Source organism: Peromyscus maniculatus, chromosome 17, assembly GCF_049852395.1.
Source record: "Peromyscus maniculatus bairdii isolate BWxNUB_F1_BW_parent chromosome 17, HU_Pman_BW_mat_3.1, whole genome shotgun sequence".
In the NCBI taxonomy this organism is placed as follows: domain Eukaryota; kingdom Metazoa; phylum Chordata; class Mammalia; order Rodentia; family Cricetidae; genus Peromyscus; species Peromyscus maniculatus.
Genome location: NC_134868.1, coordinates 32,560,260 through 32,587,273, shown reverse-complemented (window position 1 = coordinate 32,587,273; position 27,014 = coordinate 32,560,260). Strand labels below are relative to the sequence as shown.

Genomic DNA, 27,014 nt, shown 5'->3' with positions numbered 1-27,014 from the left:
TAACCTGGAGTAGCCACAGAAATAAGGAAGGGTAAAAGGGAATGGGGATGGGGCTGGAGTGGGGAATGGCAGCATAGAGGTGATAGGAAGAGGGAGATGGGGTACATGGTGAGGGGAGCCTTCGTTGGGAAGAAAAGAGGGAGTTCAATATAGGAGAGGGAGAGAGGAGATAAAAATCACACTAAGGATGTTTGATAAAACCTCAAGGATTCATATTATTTTATATTTACCTACAATTATATATATATAATACATATAAGTGTATATACATATATATGTATATGTGTATATCTTAAATGAAGTTATGAAACTTGGGCTGACAATGCTTCTCATAAAAGACTAGCAAAAAACCAGTTAAATTCCTGAGAACCTCCATTTGAGTTGTTGTTCAGGGTAGTTAACTGACTCCCCAAACAGTATAGGTGATTGCTTGTTGTCCTGGGTTGCCTCTTAGAGGTTGGAGTTAAATCTCTATTGCTGAAGACACAGCACATTTCTGAAAAGGACTTGGGGATGTGAGAGCTAACCAGAAAACCTCCTTCTTCCTGTGGTCTAGCTTTTGTAGTACCAGAAGTTGCTGTGTAAGCTGCCAAGGGAAGAAAGCAATCAATAGTCCTATCCAGTTATGATACCTAGGAACAGCAACAATGACCCGAATGGGAATAGATCCCCAAAGATACCATAGTGGTACTTATTTATATCTTAATGGTTATAACCAGTAGCTAAGGTCTGGTCAACAGAAGGGAAAATCATGTCTGGTACTGGAAACTTACCAACTATTGGAACCTTAGTGGGGTCGTGAATCTTTGAGAAGAACCTACTATCATCACCTCTTTAGTAGACCAGCATAATTCCTAACTCCATTCTGAATACTTACCTTTATACCCTCAGATCGGTGTATCTCTCGCCTCTCATCAAATAAACTTCTCTTTATAGCAAATAGAGACAATTACAGAAAACCATAACTGGTCATAATGCAGAGAACAACTTATGAGAGTCCAGCCCCAGTTGCCTCATCTACCACACAACATAAATACCTAAGACTCAGGCAACATCATAGAAGAGGGTGTGGGGATATATATTCTAAGAGCCAGAGGACCAGGAAGTCCACTGAGATTGTGTCTTCCAGAAATCATAGTGATTCTACACTCATGATACCTCAATAACATGCCTGCCTATGTACACAATGACAATACCAATAACCCTGCTAATGAAGAAGGGGGAAATCTCATGGGTTTCTACCCTTATAAAAAGAACTATAGGTATCTAATGCCTGCCGAAGAAGGAGAATTATAATTTCTCAGGAATGAACCCCTAATTGGTTATCCAATACAAAGTGGTCAGCCCTGAAATCATATACACACAAGCAACACTAAACAGACTCAGCAGATTATATTGGCATATTTATGCACATATATATGAAAAAGAGGCCACGTTTTGAGAGAGTGGGAGATATATGAGGATTGGGGGGGAAGGGAAGGAAGAAAATCATGCAATTACATTTTAATTTTTGTTTTGTTTTGTTTTTTGAGACAGGGTTTCTCTGTGTAGTTTGGTGCCTGTCCTGGATCTCACTCTGTTGACTAGGCTGGCCTCGAACTCACAGGGATCCGCCTGGCTCTGCCTTCCGAGTGCTGGGATTAAAGGCGTGTGCCACCGGTGCCCAGTATATTTTAATTAATTTTTAAATAAACAAATACATAAGTGGTGTCTTTAAAAGAAACACTAACTTAATTGCCTCTATGTACATGGGAGTGGTGACAGCCCCTGGGGCATGGTCAACCTACGAGGGGTCACACTCCTAAAGAAGACTGACTGAAGATTGATAGCTCTCAGCTATCAATCACTCCTCAGCTAGAGGGAAGATTCATGTACCCTCCTCCATCCACGCTAGAATGGTGACTGAACATGAATTTTAAAAGTTTTCAAATAATGTCATAGTTAGCAATCATGTAATAGTATCATAAGTCCAAGCAAACATTTCTGTGAAAACAAAAAACAAAAAACAAAAACAAACAACAACAACAAAACCCAAAACTTAAGCTGGAAACTGAATAGTTGAAAGACCATTCATATACTTAGCAAAATTTCAACTCGAAGATATCATTCTGAAAACTGATCATTTTTCAAGAATAAAAACAATAAATGCAGATATCTCCAACACATAACAATAGCTGGAAGAAGAAAAGGGTTATTCCCCTGCTCTCAATGTCATAACCTTGCATTAAAAATCATAAGGTTTTTACAATTAATTTTTCTATAGTATTTTACAGCCAGTGTTCTATTAAAAAAAAGGTACCTAGCCGGGCGGTGGTGGCGCACGCCTTTAATCCCAGCACTTGGGAGGCAGAGGCAGGCGGATCTCTGTGAGTTCGAGGCCAGCCTGGGCTACCAAGTGAGTTCCAGGAAAGGCACAAAGCTACACAGAGAAACCCTGTCTTGAAAAACCAAAAAAAAAAAGAAAAGGTACCTAACATTGCCTCATATTTTATTTACAAATACAAAATGTGACTTTGGTAATTAGGAAATGGAAGAAGTAAATTAAATTTACATAATTAAGTCTTATCTGAATCCCACACTTCTTTTAATTTAGTTGAAGATATTAAAAATAAAAGAACCATATACAAATATGGGTTTTTGTTAGTAAAACACTGAGATTTTTGACAGTTATCAGCATTGTTCTTGAGTTATATGATGGTTTCTTGGGGAGATAAGGAGTCAATCCAAATATTGGCTCTGCAAGAAAATCCTTCCTTCTATTCTTTGGCAGGGAGCATATTTTCTGAACAAAACCAGTGAACAAGACTTGCTCAAAGCAGTGAAGAAACATCAGAATTCGATGCATGTCACTTGCTGAGGGCCACCTGTGTCTGCATTTGGATCCAGCAATATCCACAGACTATGGTACCATTTTGGAGATATTCTTGAATATGAATAGAAGAATGGGAGTCCTATTGTTCTACTATCTGAGCTTTTAAGATACCATGATCTTTGCAGACTGTGAAATGATATTCTAAAGGTGTAGAAAAATATGATTTATAGTCATAAATAGAATAAAGTAATAGCAATAAATGTCAATGAAGGATCTACTTCATTAGACAGCTCCTCCTGAACTTCAATTTGTAAGCATTTGTGTATTCAGTTTGGTATTGGATATAGCAAACATAAAGGATTTTAAGAAAACATATAGGAGAAAATAATTTTAGATAGAGATTCTTGTAGTTGCTTTTTCTGAAAACTGAGAAAAGCTAGCACATTCCAATCTTGCTGACGGGTCCAGTTTTCTTTCAAAAGCATTGCTTTGAGTTAAAGAAGTCTGAAATAACTGACCACAATGATTGCACCCTGTACCGGAAGCTTTCAGGATGCATGAAAGTCTTTCTCCACCTCACAAAAAATATCACCAATCTAAAAACAAAAATCAAAAACAAAAACAAAAAGACTATTAGCGCGGTAGATACTTGAATTATCAACCCAAGTTTCCTCCTCTGGGTTTCCTCTTAGGCTGTTTCCTCCACCTACTCCAGCAGTTCTCACACCTTTCATTCTGTACAAAGAAGAAGCCAGCCACAAACTAGAGCCAGAAAGCGTCCAGCATCAACCCTTGAAATGAGAGCCGTGGTACCTGAGGGGACAACGCTTTCTGAAATCCCAACGGCATGGATTTCATGATCACGAGTCAAGACATAAGAGGAGAAGACAAAGTTTATACACAAACAACTCAGCATGTACTCGCTACTTCTGGGAAGGAGAAAGTTGTAAAGCTCATTTAGCTCAGCCACACAAGAAGATGAAGGAGTTTTCTCTGGGTTGAGGAAAGGAACATCAAAGGGGAGAAGAAAGCAGAAACATGTATGAGGGGTCTGGCTCTCACCTTGTTTCCACCTTCAGCAGAGTCCAGGCGGGGAAAGCAATCAATGGGTATAAGCCTTCTTTCTCTGTTTTTAACTAAAGATACCGAAAGACTTGGAGGAAATCTGTATCCATCCTGGCCAGCAAGCTATAAGAGATACATCCAGAAAGCAAGCCCAAGGAGAGCTCTTCTCCAAGGAGAATGACAGATCAGTACTATGAATCCTGAAAGGATATGGATGAAACCACAGCCAGACGACATTAAAGGATCTGACCGCTGAACCTAGGGAATGTGTGTGTGTGTGGGGGGTGATTCCAAGAGTAGCCAACTGTGCTGGATAATTCTATGTCAACCTGAGACAGGCTATAGTCATCTGAGAAAGGGAACCCCAATTGAGAAAATCCTCCATAAAACTAGTCTGTAGGCATTTTCTTAATTATTGATTGATGTAGGATGGTCCAGCCCATTGTGAGTGGTGCCTGGGCTGGTGATCCTGGGTTCTGTAAGAAAGCAGCTCAGCAAGTCATGAGGAGCAAGCCAGTGAGCAGCATCCCTCCATGGCCTCTGCCCCAGCTCCTGACTGGCTTGAGTTCCTGTCCAACTTCCTTCAGTCATAGACTACAGTGTGAAGGTCTAAGCCAAATAAACACTTTCCTCCCCACCTTGCTTTTGGTATAGTGTTTCATCACAGCAATGGTAACCCTGAGACAGTAGCTTACATGGGGTGAGTAATCAGGGTGCTTGGGAACACTGTGGCCATTTCTGGACATGCATCAAACCACAAGGCCTGAAGCCCAGAGGAATAAGTTCAGAAACGGCCAGAGATGAACAAAAGATAACCCAGGACCCGGTGTCATCTTGCCCTGACCTAAAAGGCTAGTTAAATAAATTACCTTCATTGTAAAATTTGTGTCATTTCCTGTGTAGAAGGGAGGGAAATGCTGAGGAAGAATCTAGACTGATGGAGATGATGACCATTATCCATTGAATTTGTAAGCCCCTCCATGTCTGAGTCAGCCTTGAATCAGCACATTATTTTATGTCACTACCACATAAAGGGGGGGTTTGAAATCAGGCTCCATTATAAAGAGGTGAAGAAAGTTTTATTGTTACATACCTGTGCAGTGTGGGTGAAAGGTACGTGCTCACAACTGACCTTCCTGCTGTTGAAAGTCACTCTCCCGACCACACCCTCAAGCCAGTTTTGTCAGGTCGTCTGTCACAGTAGTGAAACTAATGCAGTGTCTTTCTCCCCTAAGACTTGTGAAGCAGTAATGTGCTAGTTGTCTTATTTATATCCACTGTCTTAGTTAGGGTTTCCATTGCTGTGAAGAGACATCATGACCACCAAGAACAGCAGCAGCAGCAGTGGGGTGGAGCCAGCTGGATCCTAGAAAGACAAGCTGCATGTGCTGTAGAGGGCAGAGCCGGAGAAGTGACCCAAGCCCTTTGGAAGAGTCCAGAAGATCAGGAGTGGATCCCAGACTCTAGATATTGAGTTATTTACAGCTGGGGTTTGAATTTGCTTTGATTTTATTGTGACTCCACTCTGGTTCTTCCCTCTTGAAGAAAGCATTTAACTTAATTTTTTATTTTTGTAGGAGTCCACAGCTGAAGGACTTTGAACTTTCAAAAGATGTTTTAGATTTTTAAAGGGATTGAATATTTTAAAGAGATAACCTTGAATGTGTTTGACTTTGTGCGAGCAGAGGGACTTTTAAAGTTATTTGTTTTATACTGTGATATTAATACTAACATTCCATCTTGGGGACAAATGAGAAAGGAAAGGTTCTGATTGAAAAGTGATGTGTTTGTGTGTCACATTGACAAGTAGCCAGTTGTACTGTCTACTTTTATATCAACTTCACACAAACCAGAGTCACCTGAGACTAGGGAGCCTCAATTGAGAAAATGCCTCTGGAAGATCCAGCTATAAGGCATTTTCTTAATTAGTGATCAATGGGGGAGGGCCCAGCCATTGTGGGTGGTGCCATTCCTAGGCTGGTGGTCCTGAGTTATTTAAGGGAGCAGGCTAAGCAAGCCATAAGAATCAAGCTAGCAAGCAGTACCCCTCCATGGCCTCTGCATCAGTTCCTACCTCTGGGATCCTTCCCTGTTTGAGCTCCTAATCTCACTGCTTTTGAAGATGAGTTGTTATATGGAAGTGTGAATGAAATTAACCCTTTCCTCCCAAAGTTGCTTTAGTCATGGGGTTCCATCACAGTAATAGTAACCCTAACTAAGACACTGACCTTATAATAACTCAGATAAAAATCTGCAGAAGTTTAGAAAGAAAATTGAATGAAGCATATGTAGTAAGTCTGAGAAACTCAGATCCTTGTATCCTAATTTCCAAATTCTTCACCATTAGGCACTGTATCATGAATATTCTAAGTCTTTGCGTATGTGTTATCAACAACTTTGTAGGCTGTTTCTTGATCCTTTCGTTTCATCTGTAGGTTTGAATTTGTTCCAGTTTGCTTAAGCCAGTTCACTGGTTAATGAAAACAACTGATGGCTGATTGGCTCGGTCTCCACAGTGAGTGGTAATTATCTGCTCTCTTATTTGGCAACCTGCTCAGTATACTCAGCTTCTCATTGCTTCCTGAAGCCTCAGGGAATCTTGTAATTGCTCTTTGGTGACAGCGGTCATTCCCTGCCCAACTTTTAATGTCATTCCACCACTAAATTTTGATCATGAACAGTTCCTGCACATCTCTTTGGGAGCTGTAGCTGACATGTGATGTTACTGATGTTCAATCAGTTTAGATCCACCTGTCACATGGATGCCATGGTCTCCCAATGCACTGGCCCCACACTCTCCTTTGAGGAGACACCTCTAGAAAGGATTTGATTTATATTATTTCCCAACCAATGTTCTCACAAAAGGTCGGGGGTGGGGTGGGGGTAAAGTTACATAAATAAGTGGAATCACAAAAGTCTTGCCCCCAATGAACAAAGTATTATTTCAACATGCCTACCACTCATAAAAAATAGACATTTCCAATATGTTGTTGTTACTAAAAAGACTTCATGAAGTACACTGCTTTTAACCTTCACAAGCTAATTCTTGTTTCAAATTATATAATTTTTAAATCATTCTATTAATCACGCTATTAGAATTGAGTAATTCTAAAAAGCAATAGCTTTAAAAACAACCTTTTATGAGTAACTAAATTGTACTACAACCACTGAGAAGTAAGGTCCAATTTGATAGACTTCTCTATTTGAAAAAAAATATTCCCTTATCAGAGAATTAAACCATAGGTTGGTTTAAGAACAGACTATAAGAATTAAAGAAGTAACTCAGCAGCTAAGAGTACTTATCCTTCCTGAGGATCTCTTTTCAGTTCCCAGCACCCACATGGTGACTCATAACCATCCATAACTCCAGTTCCAAAGATCCAATGTCTTCTTCTTACTCTGAGGGTACCAGATATGCATATGGTACAAATACATGCATGCAAGTCAAACACTCATAAGATAAAATAAATCTATTTTTAAATAAATAAAAAGAATAAACATATAGGTGCAATTCATCATAGTATTAGACTAAAACAAAAACAAACCTGTATTGCCATCTTAAGAGATGCAGAAAAGTCATCTCACAAAATAGAAGATCCAGGCCCAATCAAAAAAAAAAAAAAAAAAAAAGATTCAGGAGCTTAGGAAGAGAGAACTTCCCCTACCTGATAAAGTCTACAAAGATATAGGCAAAACACTCATACATATAAAATAGATAATTCTAAAAATAAATTTAAAATGTATTTGCCAATTGAGTTGGAAGACTAAGGGCTAACATAAAATTTGTAATTGTAAGCAATAGCACCATCTACTCTGAAATAGTTTATAAATATTTTATTTTTCATAATACCTCTATGAAGAAAGATTATAGACCTTATCAGAATTATGAGGGGGAAATACCCCCCCACACACACACACCACAAGAAGAAGTAGCTTAACACAGCTGAATTCAGAATCATGCTGTCTAACTCAAATTCTCATGTCCTGTCCTTCCACTGGCTTGTTGAGAAGGTCATTGTGCTGTTGCTGAGGCTGACATACTGGCATCCCATAATTCACTGGACTTCTTCAGCCAAGGGTTCATGTCCTGTTAGAGGGTCAATGGAGATGTCTGATCTTGACTTCACAGAGATATGTGTATCCTTTATGTCAGTGTGATGACATCTGTAGTGATTTACGTCATGGCATTAGCTGGTGTTAGTAATAAATTATGACACAGGGGCAATATTGTCAAGCGAATATCATCTAAATTTCCAGATTTTTAAAAACATACAACCATTTCAATATCTTCTCCTCCTTTTCTTTCTCCTTCACTCTTCCTTTATTCTAAATAAAAATCTTCAAATGATTAACTTGCAAAAAATAATTGACTCATGCATAAAGTTTGAAGATTTTAAAATCTCAAGGACTGAAGAGTTTGCTGGCAGCCTCTAAGAGAAACGTAGGGAAAAATCCAGGGTCTATCTGAGTTCATTTCACATGGTAGCGGCCTGGTAAATGTTTGTTGAATTAACCAATTATTCAAATCAACAAATATTTGCCGAACTAAACTCCGTGGAGGCTGCAGGAAGAAAAGGTCTTGTCCCCAAGCCTCAATGACCTCACTGAGGAAAATCAGCATGGACACCTGAACACTGAAAGCTGACTGTGTAAGATTTCGGGGCAAATAATTGTCCGTTTAGTGGACGGGTAATAGAACATAAAGATTTTTATAGCAGAATATAGCCATTCAGTCAGAGCTGATCAAGTAAAGGGTTTGTGGAGAAAAGGACCTCAGTCGAGCCTTGAAGAATGGCTCAGCTTTAGATGGATGAACAAGGTCTAAGGGAGGGCTCCTCTCAGCAACTCGGAACAGAGAAACACAAAAGCTATCTGAGAGGCCACTTGTTCATTCAAGACAGGGAATGTTCGGGATGAAATTGCTTATGCCAGAGCAATCATTGACCTTTAGGTACAGATATCAAAGAAGCAAAATGGAGGGCTGGAGACTTAGCTTTCATTGGTGGTGGGCTTGCAGAACAGGTCCCCGGGTCCAACCCCAGCACTGCAAACAAAAGAAAATCAAAACTCCTTAAGTATTCTCTAATGCTTGGGAGACTAAAAATCAATAAATGAGTAAAAATCCAAGTTAGAAATAAGATCATTGTCTTTTTACAATTTTCTTCTAATAACTTAGTAAAATTTCATTCTAAAGAATGTCATTGGAAGTCTGATGAGATGGCTCAGTGGGAAAACGTGGCTGTCTCCAACTCTGATGACCTGAGTTTTATACTCAGGATCCATATTGTAGAGGCAAGAACCAGCTCCCTCAAGTAGTCTTCTGACGACAAGCACACACTGTGACATGAAGGTGCCCCCATAGTTATGGACATACACACACACACACACACACACACACACACACACACACACACACACACACAAATGTAATCATTTTTAAAGAAATGCATTTTTAAAAGATAAATATCATTTGAATGAGTAGTTATGTTTTCCTAGAGTTTTGTCTATGATTGAAAATTTAAGGCATAGCCCCAAACACTGTTCATGAGTTATTAAATTGTTTAGATTATCAACAAATACCTTTTCCTTCGTGACTGTGAATAGTCAGCATGACGCATTGAAATCAGAACTCCCTGTGTGTCTTTGTGTCTAAGGCCATCTTATGCCTTTCACTTGTTCCAGTTTTAGTTGAGATTATATAGTATGGGGATAATTGCTTTCTGCTTGCTTCTCTGTCTTTCAATAGCTGTGTATCAGTTAGTGATCTGTTTCCTTCAAGTCACTCACAGACCACTTTGTTTTCTGGCGTCTGTAAAGAGCTTTAGCACCAAGCACTCTACCCAGGACATGGCCCTTGAGTTTCCTGCAAGTTGCTTAGCTGTAGTTAAATGACAACAAACAGAAATGCTTTTTCCTAGATGTTGACTGCTTTGTTTTAAAAACCCACTTTTCTGCCACAGAAGTGAGACTGGCCAATCAACTGTCTTGCCTATTCAGAGGGCCTGATCCAGTTGGGGGCCCCTCAGCCTTTGGTTCATAGTTCATGTGTTTCCATTCGTTTGGCTATTTGTCCCTGTGCTTTATCCAACCTTGGTTTCAACAATTCTCGCTCATATAAACCCTCCTCTCAGGTTGATCTCAGTCCTCAGGGGTCGCCTTGATCTGGAGGTAGTGGGAATGGGGGATGGGCTGGGGGGGAAGAGGAGGGGAGCAGGAAGGGGGAGAACAAGGGAATCTGTGTCTGTTATGTAGAACTGAATACTATTGTAAAATTAAAAAAAAAAGTGAGACTGGCATGGTGGCTTTCTAGTCTCCGAGGGAGGCTGGTAGAAGGAAACGACGACAGGTCTATGACCGGAGAAAACTTGTCGTCCTCCTTCCACAACTGGAGGCATGTGCCAAGAAAGCATGCTAAGAATAGAAGAAAGTGTTTGTTTGTGGCTGTTTAATGTAGCTGTGAGAGGCAGCTGCAGATCTTCCTGTGGAAACAGTCCCACACCCTGTTCACCCCAAGAATTCTTTTCTTCCAACTAAGAACAAATTCCTCCCAACCCGGAAGTTCATGGGATCATGGAAATTCTGAGATCCTTTAGGAGAATCTACCCAACATGTCTTGTCTCCTACCAAGTACTCACACCCACACAAGATACTTGCCACTTAGCTGTGAGTGAAAGATCCAGTCAAAATAGAACTCTACGTCTTGGGAAGGGGTTCGGGGAGAGCTGGGATAGCCAGCTCTTCTTTCTCTGGAAAGATGTCTGCTCATCTTTCAAAATCAGTTCAAAGCCTCCTCATCTATCAAGGCTTTCCCAATTCTCTGAGGCAGCATGATGTCCTGACCTCATGTTTTCCTGGAGACCTCAGCCAGTACTCTTACCACAGTGCTTTCTGTGTGTGTTACAGTATTCTGTTACAAGTCCTCCCTAATTTTATAGATCTATCAACTGTCCCGGTACTTGCCACTTAGATCAATTAACAACTGCTGATTGGGTGACCAACCAGAACTTCCCCTGCAGCCCACCTTAACTCCAATATGTCAGCCACACATTCTCAGACTGGATTCACATCTAAGTTGAAATAATTACTTGAAAAATAATCTTAAGCCCCGTATCTTTTAGAAAGTAAACTAAATTAGGATGGGTGTTTGTTTTTAAAAGCCTTTAATTTGTGTGTTGAGTAAATTGTTAACGACAACCTACTATGAATCAAATTCAAAGTGGAGAAGGTCATTCAGCATTCAGCTCAGAGAAATGTAATCTCTGGATTAAGTTAAAGTTAAAAAAGGAAAAATTAAGCCGGCCTGTCGGTCTCTATTTTGTATGAAGTTTCTTTGTCCTTCATTAGCTGGGTGTGATTCAGCTTGACAAATTCTTTTTGCACTTTATGCTTCTCTTACCCTTATGTGACACTGTACACCAACGTCTGAGGGGGTAGCTTAATTAGTAGTCACCCTGAAAGCAGAATGTACCCACTTCAATCCCCAGAAGCCACATTTTAAAACCTAGGTGCCCAAACTCCTGTAATCCTAATCCCGGGGAGGCAGAGCAGATCCTCTGGCCTCTACAAGGATGTGCAAGTCCGTCTGCGCCCACATATACACCCACGAGTGCCCTCACAGAGATGGGGGAATCCCACAGTAAGTATTTTAGGGACTATGCAGAATAGAACCTGAGATTATATGCTAACCCTGCCCCCCCATCCCCCTACCTCACTAAGGTACAGCAAGTACAAGATGTCAAATTCTTTGAATTTAATTTTTATAACATTAGGTCTATCCACGTGTTTCAGTCCAGTGGCAAGTTTGGAATTATTTACTCGGGGGAACTCTTGACGACATTCCTGATAAATCACCCCAGCTGTGACGTGAGGGCCTGGACCTGGCTTCCTGTTTGTTCTATCCACTATCTTCTCGGTCTGTTTAAAATGAGGCAAGCTATGGCAGACATCCATCCTCTATGAAATAACCACTAACCTGTCAGAGAGCGGAGTTCAGTAGAAAGGTTGGATAGATTTTTGGGTAAAACCCAAACCCTCATAAAACTTGGTATGAGCAAATTGTAGGCATTCAGGAAACCAAAAATAAATGTAGTGAACTTGCAAAAGCTCAGGACTCAGAGAAGTCTGTCCTTGAAGCTTCTGGTGTAAGTATCAAGTTTCCCTATAAACTTTAATACTAATATTTGCAATTCTTTCTTACAGTAAATAGTTGTTCCCTGGGGAAAAAAGCACAGAAGACATAAATGCTTTTTTTTTTAATTTTTGTTTTCTTCCATTAATTCAGAGAGTATATTCAATTTTTAGACATACATAAAAATGTCTTTAAAATCTGTTTTCTTATTTCCTATAGAAGTAAGGCCTATTGTCCTATGTTTTTTATTTGTTTGTTTCCCCAGAAACACAAAAAGAGCATATAAACATTTGACTATCTGAGCCCATAGACACACCAGACATTCTTTTGGTCTGCCTTATAATTTCTTTAAAAATGGGTTTATTTTAGTTTGAAGATTTTCACTTGTTTGTTTGCTTGTTTGGGTGCTGGGGATTGCCTTCAGGGTCTAATGCACACTAAGCACTTGCTCTACATGGTACTGTAAAACTATACTGTACTACCAGCACCTGAACATGTATGTGAATACATGTATTTAAATTTACATGTACACATTTCTTAGAAAACATAGAAGAAAATCTAGAAAACTTTCTTAAACTTATATGCTAAGCAAATTGGAAAAAAAAAGTTCTTAGTAACTACTTGGAGCCTATGAAGAGAATTATTTGAGAATATTGTAGGATAGGCTAGAGAGATGGCCTAACAGGTAAGAGCACTGGCTGTTCTTCCAAAGGATCTGGGTTCAATTTCCAGCATCCACATGGGGGCTTACATCTGTCCATAAATCCAGTACCAGGGATCTGACACTATCTTCTGGCCTTTGTAGGCAGCAGACATACATGTGGTATACAGACATATATGCAAACAAAACACTCATAAATATAAAATATAATAATAATACAGAAAATATGTTTTTCCATGCCACATCTCAGCCATATCTACCTATGCATTTCACATGGATGTTGAAGCCTAGACATGCCAGGAAAAGACATTCATATATATATATATATATATATATATATATATATATATATATATATTATATATATATATATATATATATATTCTTTGGATAGGGCAGAAAGTAACTGAAAATTCTCAGGAGATCCTTTTTTTAAGGATTTATTTTTATTTTCAATTTCATTTCACATATATATATATATATATATATATATATATATATATATTACACTTGAGTACAGTCATCCATGGAGGACAGAAGATGGTGTCAGATTCCCTGATGCCAGAGTGACAGGTGGTTGTGAGCTGCCCAACATGGGCGCTAAAAAACTGAACCTAGATCCTCCCCAAGAATAGCGTGTGCTCTTGACCACTGAGCCATCTCTACAGGCTCTGGAGACCATTTATTGCAACCTCATCAAGTCAATTTGGTGGACTCCCGTTGTTTGTGAGCATGTTACAAACTTTGAGTTTTATCTGAGCCAGAGCCATGACACCAAGCATGGACACACCATAATGTCACCCTCTGCATCCTCTGAGATCTGAAATGGCCTAAAATTTAAAATGGAAAACAAAACAACAACAAGCCTTCCCACTACACTCCCAAGCATTCTCATCCATCCTCTAGCTCCCTCTTTAAAGCAACAAGATAGGCAACAGGTTCCTAAAACTTCTACCATGCAAGCCCTAGTTTTAAAAGATAATGTCAGAGTTCTGTTTTACTTTCTTTGCAGGATGTACACAAGGCATGACATGGATACCAGGAGCCAGGCTCCCTCTCCAGTCCTCCTGGGTCCACAACTTCCTGGTGTTCCTTTTCCTTAGCCCAAAGGGCGGCAATGTCATGTAGCATTTCAATGTTCCCCGTGACGTCCAAATTAGAAAGGGGCACCCCTGTATGCTTCGGTTAAGAGATAAGGTTTATTTGCAAGATGAGGTTTCTCGGTAGACAGGAATACAACACAATGCAGACACAGGACAGGTAAACAAGGCTGTGAAACAAAATGGCGTTTGACAAGTGGCATAAGCTAATCACCCATCTTTGATGATGGCGCACTGCAGCGGGATGTAGCCTAAACTTCCTCTCCCTCCATGGAGTTAGCCCCTGCAATGATGTATTCCTACCATTGCGGGAGTGGATCGCTTTACTGTGTATATAACCTTGGCTGTCTAGGGTCAGGTGATTCTGTTCCAAGAGAAAGTCACTTTAAGCAGTGTTTGTTTTCCCTCATTGATCTCCGTACCCAAGGCAACTGGAAGTGCGTCAAGTGACAAAGCCTTTCAGGACACCTGTGTCACAAGATGTTGGACACTTTCAGTCGATAATGATTATTCAAGTCTCGTTGAGTTGTGTGGAAAGCCAGCGTGCCTCACCAATCTGGTTTTCAGGGGGAAGATTCTAGGGGAAAGGAGGTTGCTCTATAAAATGAAATTTTTGTTGTGTATTATAGAAGATTGTACATCTTGTTAATAACATTCAATGGCATGCAGTCGTTTACTTTCAGATAGAATTATTGTCTAATTATCATGAGCACATATCAATCTCTGATCTTATCCAATGATAACATGATTTATTCTAGGTTCATTGGTGGTTTTTGTCTCTTCACCAGAGATCCCCCCCCCAAATGAGTTTCTTTCACCCCTTGAAAAGCTGTTTTAAATCACTGAAGAATCTCCCACTGTGCTATTTTGATTTTACTTATAAGAATAAAATCTAATCCCTTTAGTGAGTGAAATGTCCTACTTCCCAGGCACATGAATACAGTATCTGAGCTATGGGGAGGGCGAATCATTTTATTACTAGCAGAGATTGAAGGAGACTCCCACACAGCGGGGACTCCTTCCTAGACACTGGATTAGGCACAGACAACACCCGAATAACCATTTTCACAGAGAAACCCTTTATTAAGCAGGAAAGAAAAGTTAAAGTGGCTGCTTTCTGACTCAGGCAGAAAAACAGCAGCAAATAACATTGCAGGTGTAATGTTTAAAAGGAGAAAAGGTCTGTGTTGGGATGGGCTAGGTTGCTGTGGTAAAGGAGGTAGAGGATGAAGAAGAAGAGGAAGAGGACAAGGAAAAGGGGGGAAGAGGCATTTGTCCCTGGGGAACCAAAGGACTGCCTCTGGATAGAGGGGCGACAGGCAGGGAGACAGATGTGACCCGTAGGCAGATGGCAGTTTATAAAGGTAGAAGGAGAAATGCCGCATTAGGATGAGGTGTTTAATTTTAATTGGACATGCTAATTAGGTGAGCCAAAGGGGGCTTTGGATTGTTAAATTTCAATAGTTTGATAGCGGGACTTTGGTAGTAGGCCCCAGGTGGAGGAAGTAGCCAAATAAGGGAATAGCCTCGGTGGCTAGCTTTAGGAATGTAATCTAACAGTTTTTAGCAAGGAAGAGGGATGGGAGAGAAGGACAAGGCCTGCCAGAGCCACATACTCCAGTGGGCTGGCATCCCTTCAGAGACATCAACCAATCATATGAAGAAGGAATCTGAAAAACAGGGAGGTCATCTCTCACTGTTAGTTGAAGCCAGTGGACTTGCAAGTCTGTCTGACTAACCCTTATTTGAGGAAGCAGAAATGAAGGGGAGAAATTTCAGATATCAATTTGAAAGAGAATTATAACATGAATGATTCTCCTAAGAAAGGCAAAAGAAAATGCTGCTTAAATTCCAATGGGCAAATCTGAAGTTGGGTAAATTTTGCAGCGTTATCTCAATTTTGCTACTTTTTCATCTCTCTCTTCTGCAGGCTCTCAGAGACCTCCTTGTGAAATGTTTTAGACTAAGACAAGTCCAACAACACCCATCTGAGAGAACTGAATAAAGAAGAAAAAACAATGAAAACAAATCTGTTCTCCAAATGCCAAACTTACGTAGCCTGAATGGCGCTACATCAGTGGTGGGTATCAGTAAGGATTTGTTTGCCCCACAGGAACAAGCCAGCGTGTCCTAAGGCATGTCCCTGCACTGAGGTTGGATGAGGCTAAACACCCTGGGTGGAGAGTGGCCAATCTGGTGGTGAGATCAGGGAGGTGGGGAGGAAGGACTACAGAGAATCAATGATGGTAAATCAGTGTAGCCGGGAGAGGACAAAACATCGGTTGGGTTCAGAGACTTTAAAAAAAATCTACAGAGAATGGAAACAAACATTGAAGTGAGGTGCAGTACAACCAGGATGAGGAGTAACATTCATCAAAGGAAGCAAACTAAGAGGAAATGAAGGGAGAGACAACCTAGGTTGAGTTGGAGCTGCGTAGCAGGGTTCCAGAGGTGACAGTTACAGTCAAGGTGTGCAGTACTCGTTTATAAATAGACACCAGGGACAATGGTATTAAGCCTTGGTGGACCCAAGGGAGTGAAGAACTCTGGACCTTTTTTTTTCCTGGTTGAACCATTAAGGTGGACTTATTGCCTCACGTGTGTTAGGTCCTGGATATAACCACCGGCGTCACAGCCAACAGTCATAAAATAAATCAAATAAAACTAATCCGCAGGCCCTGTTTCAATAAATCTGTGTGGATAGCCCAGGACTCTGTACAGATAAGTGGCATTCCAAGCCCTTCTGCCCAGAGCCAAACACTAGCCCTTCTATAGCCACCTAGAAAAAGGCACTCAAGTGTAGGTCAGTCTGAGACTCTCTCCTGCTTCTTCCCCCCAACATGGTTTTGCCAGTATTTCCAAGCTATCAAGGATGGTGGGATTTCAGCCCAGCCCCAACCAGGGTGGCTAGACAGAGCATGACGTACACAACCTTGTCTTTTAAAAGGTGATTCATGGACAACTTGGGAAAGCCCACTTTAATTCAGTATTCTCCAAAATTCCCTAATGATAATAACCTGGTAGCCACACCAGCAGGAAATCCCCAGATAATAGCCTGAGATGATTGAATCAGACTCTCCAAAGACACAGACAGGGAATTCATATTCTCAGCTGGTGCCTCATGGTTTCTTGTCCTCGGAAAAGCTTGGGAAATATTGACCCAAGGAATGACTAAGCTGTGGGTGACCTTTCAGCTTGGTGTGTTCTCCCTGGCTGGGAAATCTGAAGCATCTTTCTGTTCCAGATCTTACTTTCCAGGATGAAGCCAGAGGCCATAATACTGTGTACTAGAAGAGCTAGTTTGAAAGACGTTCATAACAATCAAATGCAGAAAGGCTTGCTCTTCCTGGTCTCTGTCCACCATTGTCGGGAGTCAGGGTCTGAATTGAAGTGCGAACTTGAGAGCAAGCCTACTATTCCACAAAGCATTATCTCTAACCTGGGAATTCACTCACTTCCTACAAAGTACCACAGACATCATGGAGGATGCTACTTGATGGCTCATTCACAGGCTCATGCATATACGTGTGTGTGTGTGTGTGTGTGTGTGTGTGTGTGTGTGTGTGTGTGTGTAATGCTTTCCAAAAGAATGTTGCTGCCCACCATGGGCTGGGTTCTCCTACATCAATTAACACTCAAGAGAATCCCCCACAGCTCAGTCTGAGCAGAGACGTCTCTCAGTTGAGATTCCCTTCATAGATGATTCTAGGCTGTGCTGAATTGATGGTTAAAACTAGGTGGAGAGAGATTATAATAACAAGTAATAATTATTAGTACCTAGTAACTAAGATGGAATAGTTATAATTAAAAATTATTTAACTTTTTGAGATGCTTATTTCTGGAATTTTCCAACCTAGTTGGACTATGGATATCTGAAAATGCAGATTTTGAAAAACAAAATTACAAACTGTATGGCATTTATACTCACAATGCTTCTTTTCACTTGCCGCACTGTGCAAGATGGTAGATAAAGGGAATTCAGTGTTTTCATGTGATCACACCTACATATTTTGAACACTCGAAATTGCTGGAAGCTTATTAGATAGTGATCTTATTTCTAAAATTCAAAGACAGAAGTCTTACTGTTTTACAAAGCAACTCATAAATATTTCTAAGAAAGAGCAAACAGGAGTCTATTAAAAGTATTAGAAGTGGATCTTTGATGTAGTGTTCTTACTGCTTCATTAACTTAAATATAACATCAGAAATGTGAATAAAATATGTGCTCTAGAGTCTGGTAATTATCACATTATGATGATAAAAATCCTTACAATGTATAACGTTAGCAGACCAAAATGGCATAATATCTGGTATTAGGGATTGTGATAATAGTATCTTGTTGTTTTAAAACTTAGAAATAGCTGGGCAATGGTGGCAAATACCTTTAGTTCTAACACTTGGGAGGCAGAGGCTGCCAGAGTTAAAGGGCAGCCTGGTCTACAGAGTGAGTTCCAGGACAGCCAAGGCTACACAGAAAATTCATGTCTCTAAAAACCAAACTAAAACAAAAAACAAACAAAAACCCTTAGAAACAAATTCCTATTATGGTGATCCATCAAAACAAATTCTATTCCCAAAGGTATTTCAGCAAGAACAGTATAAATAATGGGCAAATGGTTGTAATAAGAACCAGGGTAACTTTTGGAGGTTCCTAACTGGGACATGTGACCAGCTAGGGCCCTTGATTACTTGATGGTCTAATGACCACTCATCCCCAAGGCTGTAGGATTTGGTTGACAGCCTCAGATCTCATGTTCTTCCAAAAGTCTTAAGAAAATTGATTCCTCATGAATGTAGATTATCAAATATACTTCTGAAGGCTAGGACTCATGCTGGGAATATTTGCCAGGAAGTGTTGAATGTGACTACACAACTTGAAATGATCATTCCAAGTCAACAGAGTACCTTGTGAACAACGAACCCCAACTTTGACAATTGTCTTATCAAAACAGAGGATGTAGCAAGGCTTAGTAGTACATGCCTATACCTGTGGCACTCAGGAGGTCACAGCAGGGGGATTGCCAAGAGTACTAGCCGAGAGCTATAAAGCAAGTCCAAGTCCAGCTTGAGCTAGAAGGAGAGATCCTTGTCTTGTAAAGAGGCGAAACTTTGAGTGACTAGAATGTTTATAGACTGTGGTTCCAGAAAGGCTGGAGACCACAGAAAAGCCAGTGGCTGTGGTTTTGAAGCTGTGGCACCAAAAGACTATTGACCACAATGGTCTGATTGCTCCAAAGGGTCTAAGAGGAAGGATAGAATAGCGTGGGGACTTTTTTCCCTACCTACAATCAGCCACGGTTTTATTTGCATTTATACCCATCTTTCTGAGAAATAAATTCTGCTGTGAAACACAGAAATCTGAAGTAGGAACTCAGCAGCATTGACAAAGCTGACCCATAAGAGCCAAGGGCTCTGGTGGAGGTTGAAGCCAAAATATCACAACCGTGTTTGGGTGTTATTGCCTTTTGAATGTATTAGCTGTTTCCTGCAGTGAATTTCTTGTGTGCTATTGTAGCCTTCTGAATTTATTCTTTTCCCAAGAACTTCTAACTGTGATTGATCAATTATTGGGCATAATTTCCCCTGTATGTTTGGGCATATGGATAATTTCCCTTTAGCTGTGTGAAAACAGTCACACAAACAAAGACCCTACCACTTCCCAATAGTGCCTCTCTAGAATCCAATGCTTTCATCACAACACATCATTGGAAGACACAATACCTAGCAAATATTGGGTCTTTTGACACTGGTTAGTACCCATATGTAACTGTTCATATGTGCCTTGCAAAATCTGAAGCACACATCATCATTTTTAAAACATACAACCAAAATTTCTAAATTATGCATATTGACTGATAGCTACTGTCACAATTGCCCACTCAGAACTGTGTCTGTAATGAATGGTGTGTCTGTGACTTTGAGAACTCTGTTAGTGAGAGAGTAATGGAGAGACCTGTCAGGGGTATTACTTCTGGAGAGTTGGCATACCACTGTGAATATCGCCTTCACACAAATGCTTTCTCCTTTCCTTCTTTCCTTACTTCCTCACACTACACAAACTTCCTGCATCAGACAAGATGAAGCAGATCACAGGAACAATTCTACAAGATTAACACAATTGAACTTGTATCTTCAAAGCTTCCAAGAAAGAATTTTCCAGGCACCGAAAACAAAACAAAACAAAACAAAACAAAACAAAACAAAAAGCAAAAAACAAAAAACTCACTGAAGAATTTATCAACTATCCAAACAACTAACACCACTTCAACAAATCTCTTCTAGAAGGAAGAATCATTCTGAATTACTTTAAAGAGGACATTGTTATTCTGTTACCACCAGCCAAAGGTGATACATCTAAGAACAAAAATGACAAAAACAGTGAGCCAATAGTTTTCATGAACTTAGATACAAACTTCTAAATTGACAAAATTTCAGCAAAGAATGGATTAAAAGACTAAGCACTAAAATCAAGCAGAATTTTTCCAAGTATTAAAAGCTGGTTCAATATTTTAAAAATAAACTTGTATAACTCATATTAGAAAGGTTAAAACATACACACACAACAACAACAACAACAACTATTAGGTAGAATGATTGTAAGAGCCAGAGGATCAGGGAGTTTGCTGTAGAGTGTGTCTACTAGTGGCATCAGAAGCTACATCTGAATGAATTTTTACCAACATGACTGCCCAAACATGTGCTGAACAAGGGTGACACCAATGGACACACCAAACTCGATGGTGGGCAGACCATGAGGCCTTAAACCTACACAAAGAACTATTGGCAATTGGGAAAGAAGGAGAGGAGGTCTTCCCCAGGGAAGAGGACATCAATTTGATGTCCAATGCCAAATGGCCAGCCCTGAAAACATACATACAAGTAGCATTCTACAGACTGATCAGGTTATTGTTAGGAATACATATGTATATGCCTATACATATATGCATGCAATAACTACTAGTGATAGGCCACGAATTTGAAGGGTAGAAGGAGGGATGTATAGGAGGGTTTGGAGGAATGAAAGGGAGTGCGTAATTTGTAATTATAATCTCAAAAAAACAGTTGCAGTTCAAAAAGAAAAAAAGAAAAAGAAAAAACTATATGGCTATGTCAACTGACCTTCCTGCCCCCACAAAAATAACCTGACAGAATCCAACACCAATTTATGATTTAAAAAACAAAACAAACAACAACAACAAAAAAAAACCCCTCAATTCAACAGTAATAGAGAATATTTCCTGACCCACATTAAGAACATCCATGATGGGGGGGCGGGAGGGGGGAGAACAAGGAAATCCGTGGGTGATATGTAAAATTAAATTAAATTATAAAATAAAAAAAAATCTGTGACCCTCTTACATTATACTTGATGGTCAGAGACTGCCTTCTCTCTAAGACTGGAAACAAATTAAGAATACATGTTGTGACTATTCTTAGTCTTAGTGCACTGAAGTCCAAGCCATGATAATAAGACAAGGAATAAAAACCAAAAGCGTTCACTCTACAAAGGAAGAAAGAAATTATCTGTATTTGCAGATGATCAGATAAGCTACACAGAAAATAGAAATCTACAAAAGCAAAAATGAAAACAAAAACAAAAACTCTAGAAATTGAGAAGTCAGTGGAGTTGTGAAACATAAAAACAACACCCAAAAGTTAGACACACGACCATTTAAAATTGCTCCAAGGAAGATTAAATTTGTAAGTATAAGCCTACCAAAATAAGTGTTATACATTTACTACAAAAATGTTAACATGTTAATTAAAGAAACGAAAGAAGACCAAAAAAGTTGGAGAAACTGGCTGTGTTCCTAGAGTGGCAGACTTGGCATAGTAAAAAATGCCCATTCTCTCTAAATTGATCTACAGCTTTAGCACCTTCCCTATAGAAATCTAGTGACATATATATATATATATATATATATATATATATATATATATATAGACAATGTTATTCTATAATTTATATAGAAAAACAAAATCACTAGAATAGCTAAAGCAGTTTTGAAAAAGGAGACTAAGTCAGGAGGGATCACAATCCTAGAGTTGTAAGCACAGTCATCAAGACTGCACTTCTGCCCAGCCGGTGGTGGCACACGCCTTTAATCCCAGCACTCGGGAGGCAGAGGCAGGCAGATCTCTCTGAGTTCAAGACCAGCCTGGGCTACCAAGTGAGTTCCAGGAAAGGGCTCAAAGCTACACAGAGAAACCCTGTCTCGAAAAACAAACGAACAAACAAACAAACAAACAAACAAACAAACAAAAAGACTGCACTTCTGAAGTAATGATGGCACACAGGGCAGTGGAACCAATTAGAGACCCAGACACAGATCCACATAAACACATGTCCAATTTACTTTTGATAAAGGAACAAAAAAGCAAACCAATAGGAGAGAGCCATTCTTGTTAATAAATTATTCTAGAGGAATTAGACATCCATAAGTACCACCTAACCCCCCGTCCCAGAAAAAAAAAAAAGCCACCTGTGATTCAAACTCCAGTCCCAAACTCTATAGAAAATTTCAATGTGGATCGTGAAGTTAACAGTAAAATATACAACTTTAAAAACACTAGGAAGCCGGGTGGTGGTGGTGGCGGTGGCTGTGCCAGGGGCGGCGGCAGCAGGAGCGGCGCCTTTAATCCCAGCACTCGGGAGGCAGAACCAGGGGGATCTCTATGAGTTTGAGGCCAGCCTGGGCTACAGATCAAGATCTAGACCAGGCACCAAAAGTACACAGAGAAACCCTGTCTCGAAAAACAAAAACAAAAACAAAACCCACTGAGAAAGATAGGATACAGAGTGCACATACAATTTCATGTTTGGTGAAATATGAATGTACTCTGTAGATTCTATGAATATCACCTTCTTGAGCTTTAGATAATTATTAGTATATAAACCTTGCTTTACCCACAGAAGACAATACAGTCAGGGAGCTGGTTGAAGGTAAATGGTCCCTCCCAGTGTATTTACATATAGATTCCTGCAAATCTACAACTATTTCAATATAAGAAGTTAAAAACAGAAACATGGAAGATGGCAAATCTTTCTAGATGCAGTTTGAAGACACAATGTTAATAAAAGACAGCTTGCTGTATCTCTTCCCCAAACTGTCAACCAAGAACTCTGTTTTAGACCTTTAAGGATACCATCTGAAGTCAGAAAAAAGCTATATGAAGGAAGAAATGTTTATGATATTAGCCCCAAAATATGGATACAATCTAATAAAACCAAAGACACCCATTGAAAAACCAAAATGTCATTAATATAATTAAAAAAAAACACTAAGTAATGAAAGGGAAAATGCATAATATATAGAAATCCCAACACTAGATAGTATTACTTTTACAACAAAGAGCACGAATATAATATGTAAATATGTAAATGTGTTATATACGTGCTGATATGATAAAACCTGGAATGCTTTCCTAGGTTTAAAAAAGTGCTATTTTTTAAACTGACTAAATAAATCCTCCCTTCAGCTTTTAGAACGTCACCACATGCATGCAGGCTTGAGTAAGTAACCCTGGGCTCAGTCATGGCTGCAGGTGCTTGGGAAAGAGACATGGAGTGCATGCTGGACACTACACAGGTCACGGTGGCATGGTTTTAGATGTAGTCTGCATAAGAGCTCTGATAGGAAGACACTATCTGCCTTCTAATTCTTGTTTCACTTACCCAGAACTCAACTTAGCATCAACAATAACCATGCTTGATATGATGTGATGGGGTAAGATCAGCTACAGGATACCCTAAGTGCAAGCAAAAGCAGTGTAGTCTCTTAAGTGGAAATCAGCTAACAATCTGATGGTCTGTATTTTTTTTTATTAAAAAAGTTTTATTTAAAATATAACTGTATCGGCCGGGCGGTGGTGGCGCACGCCTTTAATCCCAGCACTTGGGAGGCCGAGCCGGGCGGATCTCTTTGAGTTCAAGGCCAGCCTGGGCTACCAAGTGAGCTCCAGAAAAGGCACAAAGCTACACAGAGAAACCCTGTCTCGAAAAACCAATATATATATCTGTATCACTTCCCCTTCCCTTGCCACTCCCCACTGCTCCCATGTCCCCTCCCTTCAGCTCATTCCATGTTCCTCCTTCATCTTCTCTCAAATTGATAGCTTATATTATTATTGTTGTTGTTGTTAGATATGTGCATAAATGTATAAATAAAACCTTCTAAGTCTGTTTAGTGTGACTTGTCATTCATGATTGCAGGACAGACTACTTTGTGCTGGATAATCAGGGGGTGCTCATCACCAGGAGAGAGTCTGTCTATAGTTTTTTTATTGTATTATATTGTATTTTTTGTATTACTGTATTAGCATATCAATTGATATTGAATTTGACAGTTTCTTAATAAGCATTAATGACATTAGTCTTTGTTTACATTTTTCAAATGGATTCATACACTTTTGTGTGTATTTTCTACATTTTATAAAACAAGCATTGGCCCTATCTCACTTCAAAAAAGTCAAATATGACCTGAAAGCATCACATAAAACTACAGTTAGGACAATGACAATGTATTGGATGATTACTAATCCAGATACTTGCCCAGAAAAGAGCCAGCTGACCAAGAGATGTATGTCCAGCAATAAAAGTGTGCAGGATACTCCACTTTACTTTCGTGTTTATGTTAGACTTTGTAAATACACATTCACTTGGATAATTATTTTATTCTTTCCTCCACTCAGCTTGATGTCCCAAGAGGACATGATCACTATATTACCTAGCTCAAAGTTGGTACCTTATAAATATATAATGAAATAATAAATATAAGTAAATATACTGCCCTTCTAGCTATAGGAATGGAGGGAAAATATACTATTCTTGAGAATGTATTATGCATTAGGTGAAATGCTTATTTTCTCATATAACTCATATTACAATCCTCAAACTAGTTTTTTAGTTGCTTTTGAAATAACAAATTGAAGTTTAGAGAGGTTGGGTTATTTTTTCGTAGATTGTTTGAAAACCAGAGTCTTCCTAACCACAAATATTGGTTTCTTCTTCTATCTCACTTCTATCTTACACAGCTAAGAAGAAAACTAATGACAAAATATTCAAATGTATTTGAAAAAAAAAACCCTGTAGGTTCATCTGTGGAAGATTTTTAAAGAAAAAAAAAAAAAAGGCCATCACTGTCTACTCAGAAGATGACCTGATGAGACTAGCCCTTCAGAGCGCTGCTCAGAGGCAAAGCATGCTGGGTGGACATAGTGGGATCTTCTGAAGCCACATTAAGATGTGTGATGAACTTTTCATTTGGAAATCCTTGAAATCTGTTTGATTGCAATACAGCTGCATTGGAAGACCATCTGTGATGCTCTAAAGGAAGCAGATGGGATCTCTCCAGTACCGCTACAGTTTACCCTACCCTACCAGTTTGCTCTTTCGTAATTTTGAATCAATTATTGATAAGAACTACTTCAAAGGTGGGCAAGAATTATTTTATAGTTAGCACTTATAGAACAATGACCTAAGCAGTTAAAATCTTTTAAATATTCTGAAAGCCCAATATCAGATTTACTATTACGTGGGTATATTATTTCTAATCACACCAATTTAAAAGATATCGATCACAGAGCCTGCTGGCATTCTTCCGGGTGACAAAGAACAAAGGAATAGGCACTCCAACCTAATCAGTAATTCAGTTCATTGAGGGATTCAGAATCTGAACAGGTTGACTATTGGGAGGTGACCTGGAATGGGTCTACTTGAAGGAAATGGGTCTCTATGGGTTTGTCTTCCTCCACGGCTCTTCCTAGCATTCTCTGATCCCTGGGTGCCATGAGTCAAGCCTCTGACATGTACTCTAGCCTCCATGATGTTCTTCTGCCTCACTTCAGGCCCAAAGCAATAGGTCTACCCAACTATGCGTAGAAAACTGTGACACAAAGAACCATAATAATGAATATTTTTTAAAAATTTTTTTTTCTTTAAGATATTTGTTATGACAGTGAAGAGTCTGAATACCATGACCCTTATTTCCCCAAACACATGATTTACTAGTCGTCTAACACTGATTTTCCAGGATGTTATCAAAATACTATTAATTATCTGATACAAAGAATTTGTCACGGATGGGTCATTGACAAGAAAGCATCTCTCACTTTACACACACACACACACACCTGCCACCGTAAGGAGCAAAATCTTATTAGACTCCAGACCAATCTGCTGGTAGACACTGGCAATTTGTTTTTCATACGGTTGCCTAATGACTAAGTTATCACTAAGATTGCCCAACATATCAAACTCGTCAACAGGTTTTTGATGCCTACGTCAACACCAGATAGAAAGCGATGATGGCAACTTGCCAGCCACACCTCTCCACACCCCCCCCACATTGCTAATCCCAGGGTTGCCAGACAGGATAGACAATCCAATAGGTTTGCCTTAGTGTCCACTAAGCTTCGCTTGATTCTTTATCCTTTCGGTATAACGCTCTCTTAACCCTCAAGAAAAATCACACAGTTTTAATCTATCAAGTGAAAAATTAAACAGCATATTTGAGACAGATAAAGAAATGTTCTGAAACTATTCTTTTTTGAATAACATGCCCCCCTTTATTACCTTTTATTGATCTGTAGGCTGTGAAACACTTCATTTTGTTGGTAGATGGTTCTGACAAAGCTCTACTCATTATATAGCTGTCTTTCCAGTTGCCTTCGGCTAACACCTCTGAAACACAAGTCAGGGACAAACTGTACCTGAAAGTGAGAGGCATGTTTGTCTAGTGGGAAACGTGTGGGACAGCTTCTACTCTTGGCCAACTACTTGACTCTGACCCACAGGGCACCCGATGCCCTCAGCAGGAGAATAGTGACATGGTCAAGGGACGGTAGGGCACACTTCTCTCTTGCAGCTCTCAGTATTTTGTTTTCTGCTTTTGATAATTTGTTTTTATTTATTTATTTATTTATATTTATTTTTTAATTTATTTTTTATTTATTAATCCGCACACCTATGAACATATAATTTTTGACAAAGAAGCCAAAACTGTACAATGGAAAAAAGAAAGCATCTTCAACAAATGGTGCTGGCATAACTGGATATCAACGTGTAGAAGGCTGCAAATAGATCCATATCTGTCACCGTACACAAAACTTAAGTCCAAGTGGATCAAAGACCTCAACATAAATCCAGTTACTCTGAACCTGATAGAAGAGAAAGTAGGAAATAGTCTTGAATGCTTTTGATAATTTGATTTTGATGTGTCATTGTGAATTCCTCTTTGGGTTGAACTG

At 39.5% G+C, this 27,014-nt stretch overlaps 1 protein-coding gene and 1 long non-coding RNA gene across 5 annotated transcripts in view; one reads left to right on the top strand and one right to left on the bottom strand.

Annotated features, from left to right (window-relative positions):
* The window catches only part of Mtmr7 (myotubularin related protein 7), a 124,734-nt gene extending 98,252 nt beyond the window's left edge, over positions 1-26,482 (bottom strand). The window contains exons 1-2 of one of the 3 annotated variants that reach the window (XM_042262875.2): positions 26,341-26,482; positions 8,823-8,921 (exon numbers count right to left, since the gene is read on the bottom strand). The gene's annotated coding sequence lies outside the window, so the exon portion shown is untranslated. Of the gene's footprint in view, positions 1-8,822; positions 8,922-15,820; positions 15,894-26,340 lie in introns of those variants that run through there. The other 2 variants (XM_076553493.1, XM_076553494.1) reach the window with 2 other exon arrangements.
* On the top strand, positions 8,408-17,611 carry LOC121823496 (uncharacterized). Of its 2 annotated transcripts, none has more exons than XR_013045326.1 (3): positions 8,408-8,526; positions 15,697-15,846; positions 17,011-17,611. It is a non-coding gene; the product is annotated as an uncharacterized LOC121823496 (long non-coding RNA). The 2 variants fall into 2 exon arrangements; XR_006064996.2 differs by lacking the exon at positions 8,408-8,526 and adding an exon at positions 11,952-12,018.
* Positions 26,483-27,014: the final 532 nt, after the last annotated feature.